Raw genomic sequence first — 19,523 nt, 5'->3', positions numbered from 1 at the left:
TTTTGTACTTTTCCACCACCTGGACCCTCTTACCCCCTCCCCTTGTAAAACATGCTATAAAAAAGCATTTCATGTTCAAAAAAAAAAGAAATTAATAAAAAAAAATACAATTAAAAAAAAAAAAAAGAAACCCCCATGCAGGATAATAATTTTCCTTATAAGGAGGCCCTCAGTGGTGTCAAGACACAGCAATGGTGTGCTCTATGCTGAAGGCACCAGCATCATTTTCTTTAACTTCCCATCCCTGAGTAAAAAACAAAAGAAATGCATTTTTGTGGTTCATAAGTTAACCATCTCATCTTTTCTCAGAGCAGACTGAATGGATGTTTGATGGCAACCTGGAATCCTACATGAATCGAAGGGTTAATTGTTGAAAGTAAATGAAAACCATAAAATTCCAGCAAGCACAAAACTACCTTAGAAATGAAAAAAGAAAGAAAAAAGAAAAGAAATATCTCTTTAATAGATTATGCCCGCTACAGTTCATATAATCATGGCTAAAAATGTCTTCGCAAAAACCAATTTTGATTAGACATTAAAGATCCCCGGGGCAAAGGGATTGTGCCCTCAGCTGCAATCATTTCTTTGCTGGCATCTATCTGTCAGCAGCAGCAGCTAAAGTGGGCAATTATCCCTATTAACCTCCACCAATGTTTTTCATTACTGCTGGACTAACATGAGATTGAGAAATCTGTGCAGGTAAATAGGAATACATAAGCTCATCAGTTTGTCAGCAAATGTGTAGATAAAAATATGATTTTAAAGGACTTTTCTTTCTTTCAAATTCTGATAAATTCTTTCTTTTTAACAAACTCTTTTAACATCCCTTCCTGTAATATAAGAATAGATAGAACCCATAAATTTGTCTTCAGATACACACACACACACACACACAAGAACAGGATTGCTTATGTCAACAATTACAAACTTGCCCTTTTAGGTCTGTACTCTGATTCAATCCTCTCATATTAAATACCCATGGCTTTGTTTCAGAGCTCTAGTGTGTACAAATAATAGCACTGTGCTTCTGTTCTGTAAATCCCAGGAAGACAGGTGATTCTGTTGTTCAACATTTTGTATCACTGGGTACCATTGCCTCGTAGATAGCAGACACTTACCGTGAATTGAAGCACATTCCTTGTTCTCGTATGAAGCTCATATTTCCTAGCTGAAAGTCTTGTTTTCCTAGAGAAAATAAGCACTTTCTCCAGTCTTTCCATAGCGTTCAACCTCTGGAGTGTTTTTTCTTCTCAGTTTCAGCTGTTTCCATGGGGACCTATTTTCAGGGAAACAGTCTCCTCACTCCATATGCTTTGTGTTCTCCAAATTCCATGCTCTTGTGTTGCAATTTCTCAGTCATCAAGGGCAATGATTAAAAGGAAAAGACAAACACATTATGTTAAAATAAAAATTACAGATTCACAACTTAAATCGTTTGACCGAAATTTTTATTTGAAAAAAAAATTCTGTTTCTTCTTTTCACCTGTAGTTTGAATCTGTAGCGTTAGAAGAATGATTGAAAAGGAGCAAATGACGGTTCTCAGTGCCTGCACGCCTCTTCTCTCATCGCACCATGGCAGACGCCTTTGTCGGCACCTGGAAACTAGTGGACAGCAAGAATTTTGATGACTACATGAAGTCACTCGGTGTGGGCTTTGCCACCAGGCAGGTGGCTAGCATGACCAAGCCTACCACAATCATTGAGAAGAACGGGGATACTATCACCATAAAGACACACAGTACCTTCAAGAACACAGAGATCAGCTTCCAGCTGGGAGTAGAATTCGATGAGGTGACAGCAGATGACAGGAAGGTCAACTCAGTCGTGACGCTGGACGGAGGCAAACTCGTCCATGTTCAGAAGTGGAACGATCAGGCGACTACGCTAACAAGGGAGCTCAGCGATGGGAAACTCATCCTGACTCTCATCCACGGCAATGTTGTGAGCACTCGGACCTATGAGAAGGAGGCGTGACCTGGCTGCTGTACTGCTAACTGGCTACCCCTCAACTCAGCACCATGTTGCCTCTTGTTTCCCCTCTGACATTTTGTATAAACACTTGGGTTGGGATTTTTCTGGAGATATGGGGCATTAGCCTGGACCCAGTTCCCATTGTGTATGTGGTTTATTTTTTAAATCTGTATCCAAAGGGTGCTCCAAGGTCAATAAAGCAGAGCCAAGGCCAAAAAAAAAAAAAAAAAAGGACCAAATAAAGAAAGGCATGATAAATAATTTACCACAGTACCAAGAAATTTACTTTCATGGTTTTGGTAAAATAATCCTGGTATCTTTGTTCATTCATGTATTTCTGTCTCTTTCTCATATATTGGTGCTGGAATGACAGCAACTGGGTATTGGAAAGCACAGCCACTTCATGTGGATTCAGATGAAGATCATAGGCTTGATATGACTCCCTCGTCTCTCACCAGGCACAGAAAGCTTGACTCAGAATCAAAGACATAGCATGAGTCTGTGACTTGTGCTTTCAAAGCCATTTGTATCAGAACATTAGCTGGCTAATTTCTGTCAAAATTCGCATTTGTCTGATAGTGTATTAATAATTAGTAATGACAAATAAAAGTATACTGTAACTTATAAACAGAGACAAGAGATTACAACATATAAACCCAAGGAAAGAAAATAATTTTAAATGGTGCATTACAATTACTTTTTTCCCCAAACTTATTTAATTTCTCTGAGCGGTTATATGCAATTTTATAATCCTTGGCACCAGAACTACCCTCAGGAAAGAGATATATTGGTTTGCTGAAAATTCACCAGTTTTAGATATATGAGAGATACATAAAATTAGTTAGGTAAAGAATAGACTACATTTAAAGTGTGAAAACTTTACTATAACTTCCCCTTGTGATATTTTGGTTGAAGAAAGGGCAAGCAGGTAGTACGCCAAAAGTTACCAATACCTATATTCAAGAAGAAATTTTAATTATCATAAAAAGAGAATATATTTTCTCTTCTGCTTCCTGAATAATTGTGAGACATTAGTAATATATACATTGTTTCTCTTTCTTCAAACAGTTTGAAAAAATTAATTTAAATGAGAACTGAGCTTGACAGCAGGATTCAGTAGGCTGATTATACCACAGTGGTAGAGCTCATCATGACTGGTTGTTTCTGTTCACAGGAATCAGATTATGAGTTTAGAATTTACAATGCTTAATTAGAGGGCTTTTAACAAAACCAACTTTCAGAATGCAGATGATACAAATGAAACCTGAAAAGGAAACAAGAATCTCAATGGAAAACCAAATACTCGGATGCACTGAGGCTAAAGAAATCCCATCTTAGCCCAAAAAGGAGAGGGACATTGTTTTTGTCCGGATTCGTGTGTGTGTGTGTGTGTGTGTGTGTATGTGTGTGTATGTGTGTATGTATGTGTGTGTGTATGTATGTATGTGTATGTGTGTGTGTGTGTATGTGTGTGTATGTGTGTGTATGTGTGTATGTATGTGTGTGTGTATGTGTGTATGTGTATGTGTGTGTGTGTGTATGTGTGTGTGTGTGTATGTGTGTGTGTATGTATGTGTGTGCGTATGTGTGTGTGTGTGTTGAACATCTAACTCAGTGACTTACTCATGCTAAGCAAATGTTTAACACTGAGCTGCTGATGTAGTTGATGATGACATATTTAGTGCAGTCCTTGGTTTGAAGGATCTTCAACTACACTTGGCGCAATTGTCTGTATCTACTGATGAGCAACAGAAACCTCTCTACCGCTCTACCGATAGCATTGAAGCATCTGAGCCACACCAGTGATCTCTCAAGAACATCTTCATCATGATCTCTGTCCCTTTGCATGTAGTAATAGGAACGGAATGAATCTCTTTTTAATAGTATGAAAAAGAAAGGTTTTTTTGGATAGTAATAGTACAGTCTTGTCAAGTTATATGGTCTATGTCTTTTTGTTTGTTTCCTTTTGTGTGATCCATTCTCCTTCTACAAAGATAAATTACATATGAGAAAAATCAATGCATATATGATAGGTGATAGATAGGAAGATAGATAGATAGATAGATAGATAGATAGATAGATAGATGATAGATAGATGATAGATATGTGATAGACATTTATAGATAGATGATTGATAGACATATGGATGACAGTTAGATGGATAGATAGATAGATAGATAGACAGATGATGAATAAGTGACATTTATAGATAGATGATTGATAGACATATGGATGATAGTTAGATATATAGATCCTTAGATTCAACTCTTCTCCTTGCTTTTATTAACTATATTTTTAATAAAATAGACTGTAAGTGATGAATTATTACTCAGAACTGTGAATGCATTTGTCTTCTGCAAAAATTTATAATGGCACGCCCATTAACACTAAGAGAGATCAGCTCTAACTTTTTAATGTGATTCAATTAGTTTGTTTTTTAATAATGACAGTCGTTCAAAGTCTATTCTGGTTGGATGTGCATGAATGTACAGGCATATATAGGTTCAGGTACACATATATGCTATATACCAATAAAATGTATATGAGCAGTTCATAAGGGGAAAGCCATTTGGATCAAGGACTATTTTAACCATTGACATATATGTATGTGTCAGATATTTACAAATGAAGTTATTATATCTATAAAAACTAGTAAAAATATCTCTTTAACTCTCTAAAACTGTTCCATTAATAAGCAACATGTAAAATGAGGTCAATAATCATATTGGATGGTTATATAAGTATGTTCTAAAATGTAATATTAAATATAAACAGCCTTACATGAAAACAACAGATGCAGCATATTTACATGTAAACAAAAATTAATGTCTTTTAGGCATATATATATATATATATATATATATATATATATATATCTGAAATTGAGATGGTGTTTATAAGATCAAATGAAGGATGATATTGATCATTAGATCAAATGATACAAAACAAATAGGCTGCAATAATTTTCTTTGTTTAAGATACAACTCTTAAATTTTAGGCAATAAAACCTAAAAATTAAAAATCACAATCGATTGGATAGTTTATTTTGCTATAATAAAATGTTGTAGAAACTGAGAAATGAAATTTGGAATTTGTGCTACTGGGGTAGGAAGGTCTCACAAAGACCTCAAATGGGTCATAATAAGTTTATTACAATTTACTAGGCAAAATATAAAGAAAGGATTATGTCAGCCTTAGTAGATACTTTACAAACTTAATGTAAATAACATCATATGCTTAAAGCAATACTAGAAATTGCTTCAAACATGATGTAAAGACGCAGAGGCCTACAATCTCACAGCTGAAGGTAGAGAAACTGATAAACATTTATCTTCTCTTTTTTCATATTGTTATTCTAATGATGTGCAGGACAGGCTGGTGTCTACCACCTAAAGAAAAGAAAGCCAGAGAAGAAGAAGAGAGATATAATTCAGGGTTTCATAAATAAGTCTATTACTACTTCTAGCCAATGGGACAACTGTAAAACTCTGCTGGGTTCTACAAGAAAGCAGAATGAGCAAGCCATTAGGAACACGCCAATAAGCAGCTCCACTGTGTAGCCTCTGCATCAGCTGCTGCCTCCAGGTTTCTGCCCTGTTTGGTTCCTGTCCTGACTTCCTTCAGTAATGAATACTGATATCAAAGTGCCAGTCAAATAAACTCTCTTCTCCCCAGGTTGCTTTTGGTCATGGTGTTTCATTATAGCAATACCAACCAGAACTAGAACATAACTTAATTTTAAAGGTATGCATTATCTTAAATTGTAAAAGTTAGTTGCACAGGACACCCAGGTCATAGTAAAAATTGGTTGCATTTTTCTTTTTTTGTTGTCCTTTTATTTTTACTTTATTATATTTTTATTATCTAAAAAAAGTTTAAGCTTAAATATATTTTGATCATATTCTTCCCTTATGCAGATCCTTTCAGATACTCTCCCTCTCCCCACCCACACAACTCTAAGTTCCTCAACACGAAAACAGAAATTCAATAAAATACTCCCCCGAATCAAGAAAACAAAATAAAACCACACCCCAAATGAAAAACATTGTAACCAAATTAAAGCACACACAAACAGACACAAAACCAAACAAACAGGCAAAAGCAACAAACAAAGAAAAAATAAACAAAAATGAGGAGTCTATTCTGTCAACTACTCCTGAATATGAGGCCTGTCCTAGAGTGGTTGATATATGGTTCATATCCCTTGGGTCAGACCATTAGAAAAATCTGACTTTCCCTCTCCTATTAGGTATAAATGACAGGTCAATTGATAAACTTAACCTACAGAAAGCTATAATGTTACTGCAGAAGACCTAGTGCAGACCTGTGTAGGCTGTATGCATGCTGTCTCAATGTCTGTGAGTTCACATGTGTTTTGTACATGTTGATTTAGAGGGCATTGTTAATTTGGTATTTGCTATCCCCTCTGGCTCTTACACTCTTTCTATCTTCTCCTGGACTGGGTTCCCTGAGATGTGAAGGGAGGCATTTGATGGGGCCTTCTATTTAGGTCTGAGTATTCCTATGTCTCTCATTCTCTGAGTAATGTCTGGTGGTTGATCTCTATATTGGTTCTCATCTGCTGCAAGAAGAAGCTTCTTTGATGATGGCTGAACAATGCACTGAACTGTGTACAGCAGAATATCACTAGGAACCATTTTATCCCTATATTTTTTTCTTTTTATAGGCCATTATTATTTGATTTTGCCATAGGTCCCTGGGCTATCTGGTCTTGGGTTCTTGGTCACCCAAGTAGTGTTGGATATGGGTTGCATCTCATGAAGTAGGCAAATCAAATCAGTTATTGGTTGGTTACTCCAAAACCCTTTGTGCAACCATTGTCCTAGCATATTTTAGGCAGGATACCAATATAGATAAAGAGGTTGTGGCTGACTTGCTTTTTACATTTCCCTTTTGATAGCATGGAGAATGCTTGTCTGTGCCAAAGACTCTGGCTGCATTAGTCTCTTAATAGCAGTATAAACGTAAACAGGATGAGTCCATGGCATAAGAGCAGAGTCATAAATGATCACAAGTTGTGTTATTAACATTGCTTTGAGGTCTTCCAAAAGTACAGTCTTGTTAGGTTGAAAAGATAATTTTTATAAGAATGAATCACTGCAATGGCTAAGCAGTCAACAATGCTTGTTACCCAGTCATGAGGACCAGGGTTCATAGCCCAGCATCCACATAATAAGCCAGGCTTATGGTGCTGCCTTCTAGCACCAGCTCTAAGCAGGGCTGTGATAAACAAGACTGCTGAGACTTGCTGTTTTCTAGCCTAACCTAGAAAGAGTAGCCTTGATTCAGGAAGACACTACCTCAGGAAAGGTATCATCGATAGGAAGTAGATTCGAGATAGGAAGGCCATTCAGTTCACTCCGCTAATCTATGCACATGCGTCCCACACATCTGTGTATCCACAAACAAATACACACTGATAAATCTAAAAAAAAAAAGTATATTTGTAGAAGGTTATTTGCTTTTCAATCTCCACACCCACCAAAAACTCACCTTTTTGTCTTTTTTATAATAGTTATGCTAACTGATATCAGATTATACTTCACTATAATTCTTAAAATTATTGTATGAGTGTCTGTCTGTTCATGTGTGTGCAGGTGATCGTGATGGTATCAGATTCCTGCTAGCTAGAATTGTAGGTAGTTGTGAGCCCTCCAATACGGCCGTTGTTTGATTCTAATTTACTCATTCTCCCTGTGTATATCATTTTTTGATAAAAGGTCTATTCAAGTTCTCTGCTCATTTGATCCATTTTTTGGTATGATTTTTTTCTTTGTAAAATTGTTTGAGTTCAATGTCTGATTGTTATTATTGTTAATCCTTTACCAAAGCGGGTTGAAAATCTGTCTTTTCAATGCAGTTTCTGAGCTGTACTGATCTTTTTTTTTTGTTTGTTTGATGTATAATGCTACTTCTCATAAACAAATACAATATCCAACAAAAAGGAGAAGAAAAAAATAATAATACTTCTCTATGTTTGCTTTTAGTGTTTGTGCTCTTGGTGCCATATCCAAGAAGGCATTATTAAGACAGATGCTATGAATCCTTTCTCTTCTGCTTTGCTTAAGGTGAATCACAGTTACAAGTCTTTCAACCAAAGCCTGATCCATTTGTCTGCATTATATAAAGTCAAGAAACAAGTTGGTTATTTCACATATAGATAACCAGTTTCTCCATAGCAGTCACCATATCACACACTGTAGCAGAGTAGGTGTTATGCCTGGGCTAGCAACATACTTCACTATGCACTCTCAGTGATGTGAAACAACACAGTGGAGGAATGAACGACACATTCCTCTATTAGTTCATAGTTCACCTAGGACACAGGGAAAAAGCATTTGGTAAAACTCACCACACTTTTATGGTTAAAGTTTCTCCATGAACTTAAATACATGAATGCATAATCTTGATATACAATATATGAAAGACCAACGAATGAACAAATTGTCAAAACCTAAATGCTTCCTCTTTAAGATCACAACTAAAATAAAAAATCCTCTTCCGTCACTTCTGTTCAGTTTATTATCAAACTCATTGGGTAAAAACGAACCAAAATTAACCCACCTCAACAAAAAAAATATTAAATTATTTGTGTTTGGAAATGGCATATCTTATATGTAGAAAACTCTACAGACTACACAAAATATTAAGAAGATGAGTGAACACAGCAAAGTTGTGAGATATGAAATTAACTTTCCAAGGTCTGCTGTGACTCAATCGTGAGTTATTTAAAAAGAAGAGTAAGAAGTCAGTCCCACATAAAATATCCACAGTATGCAGAATTTTAACCAGCAACATGACTGCTTTGGAAAGGATAACATCCAAAGATCTTCTAGGTCTGTGTGATCCAGCTGTAATATAGACATGCCTTTAATCCCAGGAGACAGGGGCAAGGAAGGTCATCCTGGTATAGAGCAAGTTTCAGTAAAGAAAAATTTAGGTCCAGGCATGGTGGACAACTTTAATCCCACACTCATGAGTTGGAAGTATACAGATCTCTTTAGCCAGTTCAGTTCAGTGCAGTAGAGTTGATCAAGCAAGTTGAGAGGCAGTGGAGTAGAGTGGAGTTCTTGGCAGTTCAGTTCATGGAGTTCAGAGGCAATTTTATCTGGACAGTTATAGAGAGAAAGGTTGCAGAATGACAATAAGTTAGACAGTTAGCTAGGTGAAGACTGAATGAGCCAGAGAATAAGAAAAGAGAACACTAGAACAAATTCCCAGAGTTAGTTTGAGGGAAAGCAGAGCAATTCAGTGAGAAGCTGAGAGGAATCAGATTGAATCAGTAAGCATGGAGAGAAGTTTGGGGTGAAACAGCTGAGTGGACCCACCCAGCCAGAGTTCAGAAAGAGCTAGAAAGGACGAGCTTACTTAGCGGTAAGTCTCAAAGGCTAAAACATTCTAGGTCTAGGTTAGCAGACAAAGGCTAGAAGATTAAAGCCTTCAAGGTCAGGACTTGCAGAAGATCAGATTGTATGGAGGCTAGAAGCTTTCAGGCCTAGGCCTAGGAATGGTTAGATAGAAACTCTCTGGGCTCAACCCAAGTATTCGTTAAGCTAGTATATAGCTCTCATGTCTTCTCATTGTCGCAGGTGAAGGAAAGTTACTTTTATAAAAACAGAAATTTATGGGGGAAATTATTTATTCTGAGAAGTAAAATATATACACTAAAGATTATAAAACGCCAATGAGTAAAGTTTAAGAAGATGAATAAATAAACACATGACTAATATTCATGGATAGTCGTCATATTAATAAAGGCACATAGTATTCAAACTTACCTATAACATTCAGTGGAATACCGATCAAAATCCATAACGTTTTTCTCATAGACATAGAAAACTCTACCCCAACCAAAAGTAACCACAAACAATTGAGAATAGTGAAAAGCTTGACATCTTGTGTTTGCAAGCTGGCTTGTTTTAATCTGAGCCTCAAATCTAACACTTGATTCCGATGTCTCTTCTCGGCATCTGTCCTGAGTGTCCTCCACATTGCCCTGTGATACGGTGTCTGACACCACTTGACTCATCTCTTGAGGAAAGTCCTGACTTTTCTGTTTAGCCTTTCAAGGAATTAATTTCCATACAAATGAGACACATGTGCATATGTATAAACAATGAACGTCAAAGCAAACTGATATTGAAGTTAATACAATCCGACTGTACTAGGCAGCAACTTAGTCAGAACTTTTTGAAAGAAGCAGAAGTCCATTAGACAGCCGGCTTCTCTCGGGTCTCTCTTTTGTAGCAAGGCCCCTTGCAGGTAGGCATATCTGGGTGTGAGATATTCCACAGCCTCACAATTTCCTTATAGAAGCATGATGCACCTGTCACAAGATGCAAACAATAAGCAGAGAAATAATGGCTAAAAATTCCTCTGCATTGCTGTGGTAAAGTCACCCCATTCTTCCATGGCACCTGGAGATGACGGTCCCTTGAAACTAGAATAGAAAACAAAATGTCACTCCTTTAAAACATTGGGAAGTACCTATACTTTCACAAAGCAAAAAATTTCTAAAGAAATCATTTGGGCATTATGAGCCTTTTGTTAAAAAAAAAAATTGATCCGATTTCTTTTTCACCATTGGGAATGGATGATCCCTGCTCACAGCTTGCCTACCTAAGAAGCAAAGAGCACAGGAGTTTGCTAACAAGACTGCTCCAGCAACATATATTTCTCCCTTGCATTCTTATGATGAGACTGTTTTTAAATGATGGAAATGTTCCAAGTGTAAACAAAGAAAAATTCAGCTGAAAACTGCCAATGCTAACTTTGGGGCTTGCAAAAAATATCAGCTAGTGAACAGCTGCCAGATAAGACGTGTGTGCTTGTACAGATGATTTTTTTTTTCTTACAGAATTTGAAGGAAATTGTAATGATGAATCATAAGCCCTGCCATAAATAAATCATGACTGCCAATTGCCAGATACAAAAATATTCTCATTAAAGCCCATTGTCTTTGAAGACAAAATTGCCTCATTTATTATTTCAGTAGACTCAAACCAATTTAGAACAATTAAAGTCTGCATTATCAAGCAGGCTTGCTACGCACTGAACATACATTAGAAGAGAAACAGGTGCCATTGCTATCTAACAGAATCCATCACCAACTACTAGACTAAACAAGCCACTTCGTCATGGAAGCAGTTCTGTGTGTCTCACCGAATGAATGCCAATTTCCAATCAGCCGAGGACAATGTGGAATCAGCCTATGCCTAGCTTTCTTGTAATCAATTCTTCTGTATTCTTGCTATATCTACTACATGCAGGTAATTGGTCAGGCTTGGTGGGAATCTGAAAGCTGAGAAAATTATTCTCATTTAAATTCATACATATTCTCCCAGAGAGTAGAAATGCCATGTGTTCAAAGAGTAGTAATTGGGCATTGAAATTGAACAGCACGTGTAGTACTGGGAACCTGAAAAGAAGCGAAAGTAAGTTTTGATTGGAGGGGCCAAGAAAATCAATAATAACCTGGCGTCGTGTGACCTGGGAACTGAGAGAACTGTAAAATGCTACATGTAACTATCAAAGAATAGTCCACATGGGATGAAGTGAGAGAAACAGACCAAAGGGACCAGAACTATAGACCAGATGGAGCTTTGAAGAAAGCCATACTGGAAAAGATTTAAAAATCAGACCAACTGTAGCTCAAAGAGAATGTTGGAAAAGCCTCAAAGCACAATAAACAGTATGTATGTGGATTATAAATATGACCAGTGTGGCAAGGATATAAAAAGACATATGCATGTTATGGTTACTTGAGTAGCCTTTAAAAGAGTAGGCATACTTCATAACTTCTAAATCAGTATGTACGGTGGCATGCAAAACAAATGTGTGCAGTCAAGCTGAAAACATGTAGGAAAGGACAGAATTTTTAAAATAAAATAATTTTACTGACTGATAAATAAAATAATGTGTACTGAATTGAGAAGAAGTATTAAAATCCTAAAAATGTATATTAAAGGGTGGGCCGGACTTATGTCTCAATGTGGACTATAGAAATATAGCTAAGGAAACCTGGAAAGTGCTAAAGAAAGAGCACTTTAAAAATTGTACATGGACACTAAAAATAGACAACAATAGAAGTGTTCAAAATCAGTTTTATCAGATATTTAATTAAAAGGAAATGTCTTCCATTCGTAAGAAGTGAAGTGAACTTGGCTGTCTAACACAGTTACTTCCAGCAAGGTAGATCAAACATCCCATGTTGTAAGAACCAGGGGCTACTGAAAGAATCTTAGATAGCATATAAGATGCTCACAGTCAAAGTGGGAAAACATCAGCTATGAAGAGGTGATGTTAAGCGCTAGTTGTTACCAATCTATGGTATGCAGTGGGTCAGTTGGCTATGAGAATGAGCTGAGATAATTTCATGGTCATTACAAGCCTCAGTTTGTTGATCTGGATATTAGATTCAAAAATATTGAGTTCGTTTTAAAAATACATAAATGCAACTTGCTCAGTCTGTATAACGTTACTTGTGCTTTACGTTTTCAGGGTTCATAACTTGGCATTCGATAAAATATTGGTGTGGTCTTCCTTGGGGAAAACTATTCCTGCTGCTCTCGACATTCCTCACTTGCCTGCAGTTCTTTGTCTAGGGCTGAGCCCCAGTGAGATTTACTCCCACAATGTTAGCATGTCTGCAGTGCACACATACACATTCAAAATATTCTGCATAGAGGATTACAGGCATTTTTTTTTCATTTAGGAATTTTTAAAGTGGATACTTAAATTGTTTGTAAATGGTGTAAGGTCTTTTCTATTTTGGTTTGTTTGCTATATGTCTCTCAAAAGCATGATATTATTGGAAGCGGGGATATATTAGTTTCATCATTCATCAGAATGAACTAAAAGTATCTTCTAGTGATTACTTAAGCTTGTCGAATTTACCATATATACTAAAGTCTCAGTTTGGAAGGCTATGCCTTTAAGATGTAAGAAGCAAATCATCTATTAGTCACCTAACTCTAAATCTAGACTTAAGTCTGAGCAACTCTTAAAAAGAGTGTGTCCTGTACTGGCAAAGATTACTTATCACTGGGCTTTCCCATCTTGATAGGGTCTTCTGTTCCTGTCACCATTCAGATGGTGATCAACTTCCCTCAGTCCCAGAGATTCATATCTTAGTCCTAATATTTCCACATCTCTAAGAAATAAAAGGTTCTCTTTTACAGAAACACTTAGATTTTTCTTTTATGTGAGATGACAAGAACGTTCCTGTTATGAATAAATGACATCAAGTATTTCTGGAATTGTTCCTTTCATTAATTTATTTATTGAATTTACACCAGATCACTGATCTTCCTCTTCCCACTCCCCACCCCCAGGCACTGCCCCTTCTTCCATCCCCCTCCACTTCTCCTTTCAAAGGGGAGAGCCGCCCCCACCCCCACCCCCGGCCCCAGAGTATCACCTCATGCTCTCTCACTAAAGCTAGACAAGACAGCTCAGTTAGGGGAGCAGGCAATAGATTTTAGGGAGAGTTCCTCTCCAGTTTTTCTGGGATCCACACAAAGACCAAGTTCCATGTCTGCTACATGTGTCCAGGGAAGCCTAGGTCCAGCCAATATACGCTCTTTGGTTGGTAGTTCACTCTCTGGGAGCCCCCAGAGGTTGAGGTTAGTTGACTCTGTTGGTTTTCTTGTGGAATTCCTATGCTCTCCAGGTCCCTAAATTTTCCCCAAACTCCTCCATGATACGCTGAGTCCCATCCAATGTTTGGCTGTGGACCTCTGCATTTTACAGTCAACTGCTGGGTGGAGCCTCTCAGAGGACAGTCATGATGCTAGACTCCTGTCTATCAGCATAACCGAGTATTAGTCATAGTGTCAGGAATTGTTTCTTGCCCATGGAATGGGTTTCACACTCGCCCAGTTATTGGTTGGCCATTCCCTCAGACTCTGATCCATCGTATCCCTGCATTTTTTGCAAACAGGACACGTTTTGGGTCAAAAGTTTTGTGGGTAGGTGTTGGGTTAAATTGAGAGTCCTGCATCTGCCCCACCACAGGGCTAGGACCACTGCTCAGGGAGGCAGGATGTGAGGGATGTTTGACTGCATTCACCCCACACTGGTGCCAGGCTGGTGTCCGACTGTCAGAAGCTGCTGCGGAGACACTGCTCTTGGGGTGGGGGAGCACTGTCTAAGGTCCCAGGGGAGCCAGAGATAGGGTCTGGGGACCAACTAGGAGAATCCTTGTCTTGTCGTGGTGGTCAGCTGGCTTGGGTTGGTGGTCGAAGTGGCTGGGAACACAGAGAGGACTTCTGCCGGAGACTAGATTAGTTTTGTAGGCGAAGACCTTCTCCATTGCTCTCCACAGCGGATCTCGATGAAAAGTAGCAGTCCGTGGTTTTAAGATGTTTATTGTCATGGTGGAAAGCAGATGAGAAACCAAACCCCAGTTTCTCAAGGTGGGACTGAGGTTAAATACCTTTTGCAGGAAGGAGGGTCTGGGAAGGAAAGCTTAATTAGCTAAGTCTTCTGGCGTTTAGGTACCTCATTAATATGGAGATCTGTCTTGAGGCTACATGATATCCTTTACCTGTGGAGAGGCTAGGGGGCATTGCCCTAAGTGACTGAAAGACACAAATCTATGGAGGGCTGCAGCCTCATGTCAAAAACCTGGAGTCCAGGCATGTGATGAAACGCCTGCCATCCCTTCAGGTCACCTGTGGTCCCTCTTGTGGCCCCTCAGGATTGCCTGGGTTCTCCAGGGGTTTCTAACTTGTGCTCCACCAGAAACCAGGCTACCCTTCAAGGTCCTACAGGTGAGTTGGTGTGATCATTTGTATGTGCCTATCCTAGGGAGTGACACTATTAAGAGGTGTCCCCTTGTTGAAGTAAGTGTGTCACTGTGGGTGTGGACCTTCATCCTAGCTGCCTGGAAGACAGTCTTCTGCCAGCTGCCTTTGGAACAAGAGGTGGAACTCTCAGCTTCTCCACCCCCACATATGCCTGGACTCTGTCATGCTCTTGCCTTGATGATAGTGAACTGAACCTCTGAACTTGCAAGCCAGCCCTAATTAAATGTCATCCTTATAAGAGTTGTTTCAGCTATTACACAATGGAGTACTACTCAGCTATTAAAAACAATGGCTTCATGAAATTCACAGGCAAATGGATGAAAGTTGAAAATATCATCCTGAGTGAGGTAACCCAGATACAAAAGGACACACATGGTATGTACTCACTGATAAGTGGATATTAGCCCAAAAGTTCAAAATACCCAGGATACAACTCACAGGTCACATGAAGCTCAAGAAGAGGGAAGACCAAAGTGTAAATGTTTCAGTGCTTCTTAGAAGGGGGAACAAAATACTCACAGAAGGAAATATGGAGATAAAGTATGGAGCAGAGACAGAAGGAAAGGCCATCCAGAGACTGCTCCACCTGGGGATCCATCCCATATACAGTCACCAAACCCGTATATTATTGCCAATGCCTGGAAGTACTTGCTGATAGGAGCATGATATGGCTGTCTTCTGAGAGGGTCTGCCAGAGCCTGACAAATACAGAGGAGGATGCTCACAGCCAACCATTGGACTGAGTGTGAGGTCCTTGATGGAGGAGTTGGAGAAGGGGCTGATGGAGCTTAGGGGGTTTGCAGCTCCATGGGCAGAGCCACAGTGTCAATCGTCCAGACCTCCCAGAGCTCCTAGGGACTTGACCTCCAACCAAAGTGTACACATGGAGGGACCCATGGCTCTGGCTGCATATGTGGCTGAGGATGGCCTTGTTGGACATAAGTGATAGAAGCGGCCCTTGGGCCTGAGAAGGTTTGATGCCCCAGTGTAGGGGAATGCCAGAGCAGGAAGGTGGGAGTGGGTGGGTGGGTGGTGGCGAGGCAGGGAGAGGAGGGACAGGATAAGGGGTTCCAGAGGGGAGACCTGGAAAGAAGATAACATTTGAAATGTAAATAAAGAAAATAGCTAATAAAAAAAAAAGTTTCTTTGTTCATGGTTTCTGTTTACAGAAGTAAAACCCAAGTTAATACAGTTGATGTCTGTACCTCTCCACTGGGGTTCCTGCCTGGCTACAGGAAATGTGTACTTCATGTTCCACATACCCCACTGCTACGAGTCCCAGCTAGAGTCATACCCATAGACTCACAGGAACCTCCCCCATCCCAGGTCTCTGGAAGGTCCTAGAGATGTTCTCCCTGCCCCCTACACGCACCATCCCACACCATCTGCCAACTCCCAGTCACTCTCCAGACCCTCTGGTTCTCACTCCTGTGTCACCCCACACCTGATCCTGAACCCCCCATTACCCTCCTGATCCTTTCTCCCAGTAAGTTCCTTACCTCCATCTGCCTCCTAAGAGTATTTTATTTCCCACTCCAAGTAAGATTCAAGTATCCTCACTTGAGTCTTCCTTCTTGTTTAATGTCTTTGAGTTTGTGGGTTGTAGAGTGGCCATTCCACACATTAGGGCTAATATCCACTTCTCAGTGAGTACATACCATGCACTTTTGGTCTGTCTTACCACACCCAGTATAATATTTTCTAGTTCCATCTATTTGCCTGTAAAATTCATGGTGTCCTTGTTTATAATACCTGAGTAGTACTCCATTGGGTAAATGAACGTTTTGTTTATCCATTCTTCAGTTGAGGAAAATCTGGGTTATTTCCAGTTTCTGGCTCTAAAGAATAAAGTTGCTATGAACATAGTGGAGCAGGTGTCTTTGTGGCATAGTGGAGCATCTTTGGGTATATGCCCAGTAGTGGTATAGCATTGTCTTTAAAATGTATGAGAATGAAAATGAACTAATATCTCATCAATCTTATCCATTTTATTGCTTGTCAAAGAAGATTCTCTTTCTTCTGTCATTTGGATAGGTTGTTACATTTGCACCGTTACATAAATATCATTAATATAAATAGCAATACTACTTACACACCATCATTTACATTGTCAGGCCATTTATATAAATATAACAAATATGTAGTTCATTCTTCATCTTGTAAGCGATAACATTTTAAGCTGTCTTTACACACCCCTGTGCACGTTCAAAGCCCTGGCACTATTCATGCATGTTCTTGGAGAAATGCCCAGTGTTCACATGAATTTATCTGACATTTATCATCTCCTTGAGAAATGAGCCTCAATACATTTTACTGACTCTGCAGTCTGAAATTTTCTATCCTATTTACCTCTTCTAACAGCTGTGGAGAACAAAATATTTCTTTGTCTTTTTTTGTTTATTCTTTTCTTTCCCTATTTATTTATAATCAACATGTTTATGACCCATATAAAACAGTATACTTTACTAAGTGTGGGGATAAAAGGAACAAAATAGATTTTTCCAGCTAATAAGTCACAAACTTAAGATAGATTTCTTTATCCTGTTAAAAAGTTGTGGAGGTTATCTTATTCCTTGTTGTCTATAACCATTGATTCAACCCTGCACAGAAACGCCGTAGCCTCCACCCATTATTCACCATTCTGCAGACACAGGATACTGTCTCTGCCATCGTTAAATCCAGTTTAGCTTCTGCCATTTCCAGCCTGCAATAGATCTAATCCCTTATGCAAAGAGAATCTGTACCACATGAAGACATTCTAAGATGCTCACATCCCTCAGAAGGATCTGTAGGTTTTTTAAGCTGTGTTGACCACAGGTACCTATTAAGCATTATAGAAGAACTTCATCAGTTAACAAAGGTTGAAGGCCAGGTTACAATGTGTCTTTATTTTTCATCAAAATTAATTCAGTAATGAAAGCAAGTCTTCTTTCACATTTGAGCGAGTTCTTTTTTATTAACATATTGTTTGGCAGCTCTGCTTCCATATATTCTCTTGGCATGATAGCTTGCCTCACAATTGGCCAATAGAAACATGACCAGCTAACCACTCGTGAAATCCACGAAACCATGAGCCAATGCAAATTTTCCCTTCTGTTTTCGTTGAGTATCTCAGGTATATTGTCGCAGTGGTGAAAAGGTCACAGCACTCCCCTTCTCATTTTGTCTTCTATCCCAACACTGATGGATTGATCTACTTATTTTGCAGATATGTAGGTATTTCACAGTGCATTTGTGTGTAGTCAGATTTATTTCTCATTAAATGCATGCAACAAGTAGAGATATGATACAAGTTATTCTAACTACTTTACAGAAGAGAGCACAGGGCAAGCAATAGTGGAACTCAGCCTTGAACCTGCAAGTTCAATATTGCTCCAATGTCTATGCCATACTCCACTTGAACTTGATAAAATGACAACTTGTCTTTCTTTGGTACATGAGATTATTTTGTCTTCTTTTATTTACTTATTTTTTGAGGCAAGGTCTTATTCTTGAGTCCATGCTGGACTGGAACTCACTGTGTTGCCAAGTTAATGACAGTTATCTCAAGTGCTAGAGCTATCTGTGTGAGCCACAGCATTCAGTTCTGAGACAGAATTTTTATAACCACTTTGTGTGTGACTGCTGTTAATCCTCACCACAACTTAGACATAGAAAGGATATCCTAGTCACAATAATCCACACACTTCACTCAAGGCAATCCATCAATATTTGGGTGAGATGGAAAGTCCTTTGTCTATAGCTACCTAGGACCTAGCTTTGTTTTATTTCTTGATTTTTTTTTATGTATTCCCATAGCCTGAGACAATTCTTAATACTCAAGCACTACAGCACCAGATATTCTCCAGTCCCTATTCAAATGGAGCCTAGAACAATCTATCATTCAGAAGCATGCAATTTCCATATTCTATCTGCTATGTAAAGCTACATTCTCACTTCTTTAAGAAAAACCTTAACAAAAATGGCTGTAGTAATAAAAAAATCATATTGCTAGTGCAAATATGGTAACTGTCAGTTTTTTTTCAGTGAAAAAATGATAAAAGACTTGATGCAGTAACCTCTGTATCTAAATATTTAACAGAATCCTTATGACGTGAAGTTTTTCAGACTATCCTAAAATCCTTCACCCGCACTATTTCTTCCCTTTGGAGATGTTGCATTTGATTTTGTCATGCTTACAATAAAACAATGAAAAGGAACACAATGGCTATAGTTAATAAGCTTTGTCTTAGATATTGGAGCATAAATAGACTTCAAGACCTAAGGGAATGAAGAAAAACAAATCATATTTTTAGATCATAAGGTATTGTTTTTCTTTCTCTAAGATGCTTTATTATTTATAGAAAGTTCTTTCAATGTCATAGCAATGTTTCTTTCCAAATTAAATCCTATTGAATATTTCTAGATATATTTCAATTGATGATATTACAGTGTTAAAAATTTATACCCTTTACATCAGAGATAATTCTCACAACATGATAGTGGGTGATTTTTTTGTCTATGTAAACATCCTCAGAGATCCAGGGGTATGGCACACAAACATTCTCAGCTGTTTCCCCTGAACTCCAGAACAGCTTGAAACTTTGCTGGATAAGTAAGATTGTGATAATATATTCAAGTTGAAAAATCAAATTCTCTTGTACTCCAGAGCTCTTTCACATATGTATAATATGTATTGATTATGAAAGATGTAGTTTTTGTGCCAATGAACACACATATAT

At 38.4% G+C, this 19,523-nt stretch overlaps 1 pseudogene; it reads left to right on the top strand.

Moving 5' to 3' along the window:
* The first annotated feature begins 1,573 nt into the window (after positions 1-1,573).
* LOC114613743 lies at positions 1,574-1,975 on the top strand (annotated as a pseudogene).
* Positions 1,976-19,523: the final 17,548 nt, after the last annotated feature.

Source organism: Grammomys surdaster, unplaced genomic scaffold (genome assembly GCF_004785775.1).
Source record: "Grammomys surdaster isolate TR1022 unplaced genomic scaffold, NIH_TR_1.0 126271, whole genome shotgun sequence".
NCBI classification, from domain to species: Eukaryota; Metazoa; Chordata; class Mammalia; order Rodentia; family Muridae; genus Grammomys; species Grammomys surdaster.
This window is presented reverse-complemented; position numbering and strand designations above follow the sequence as displayed.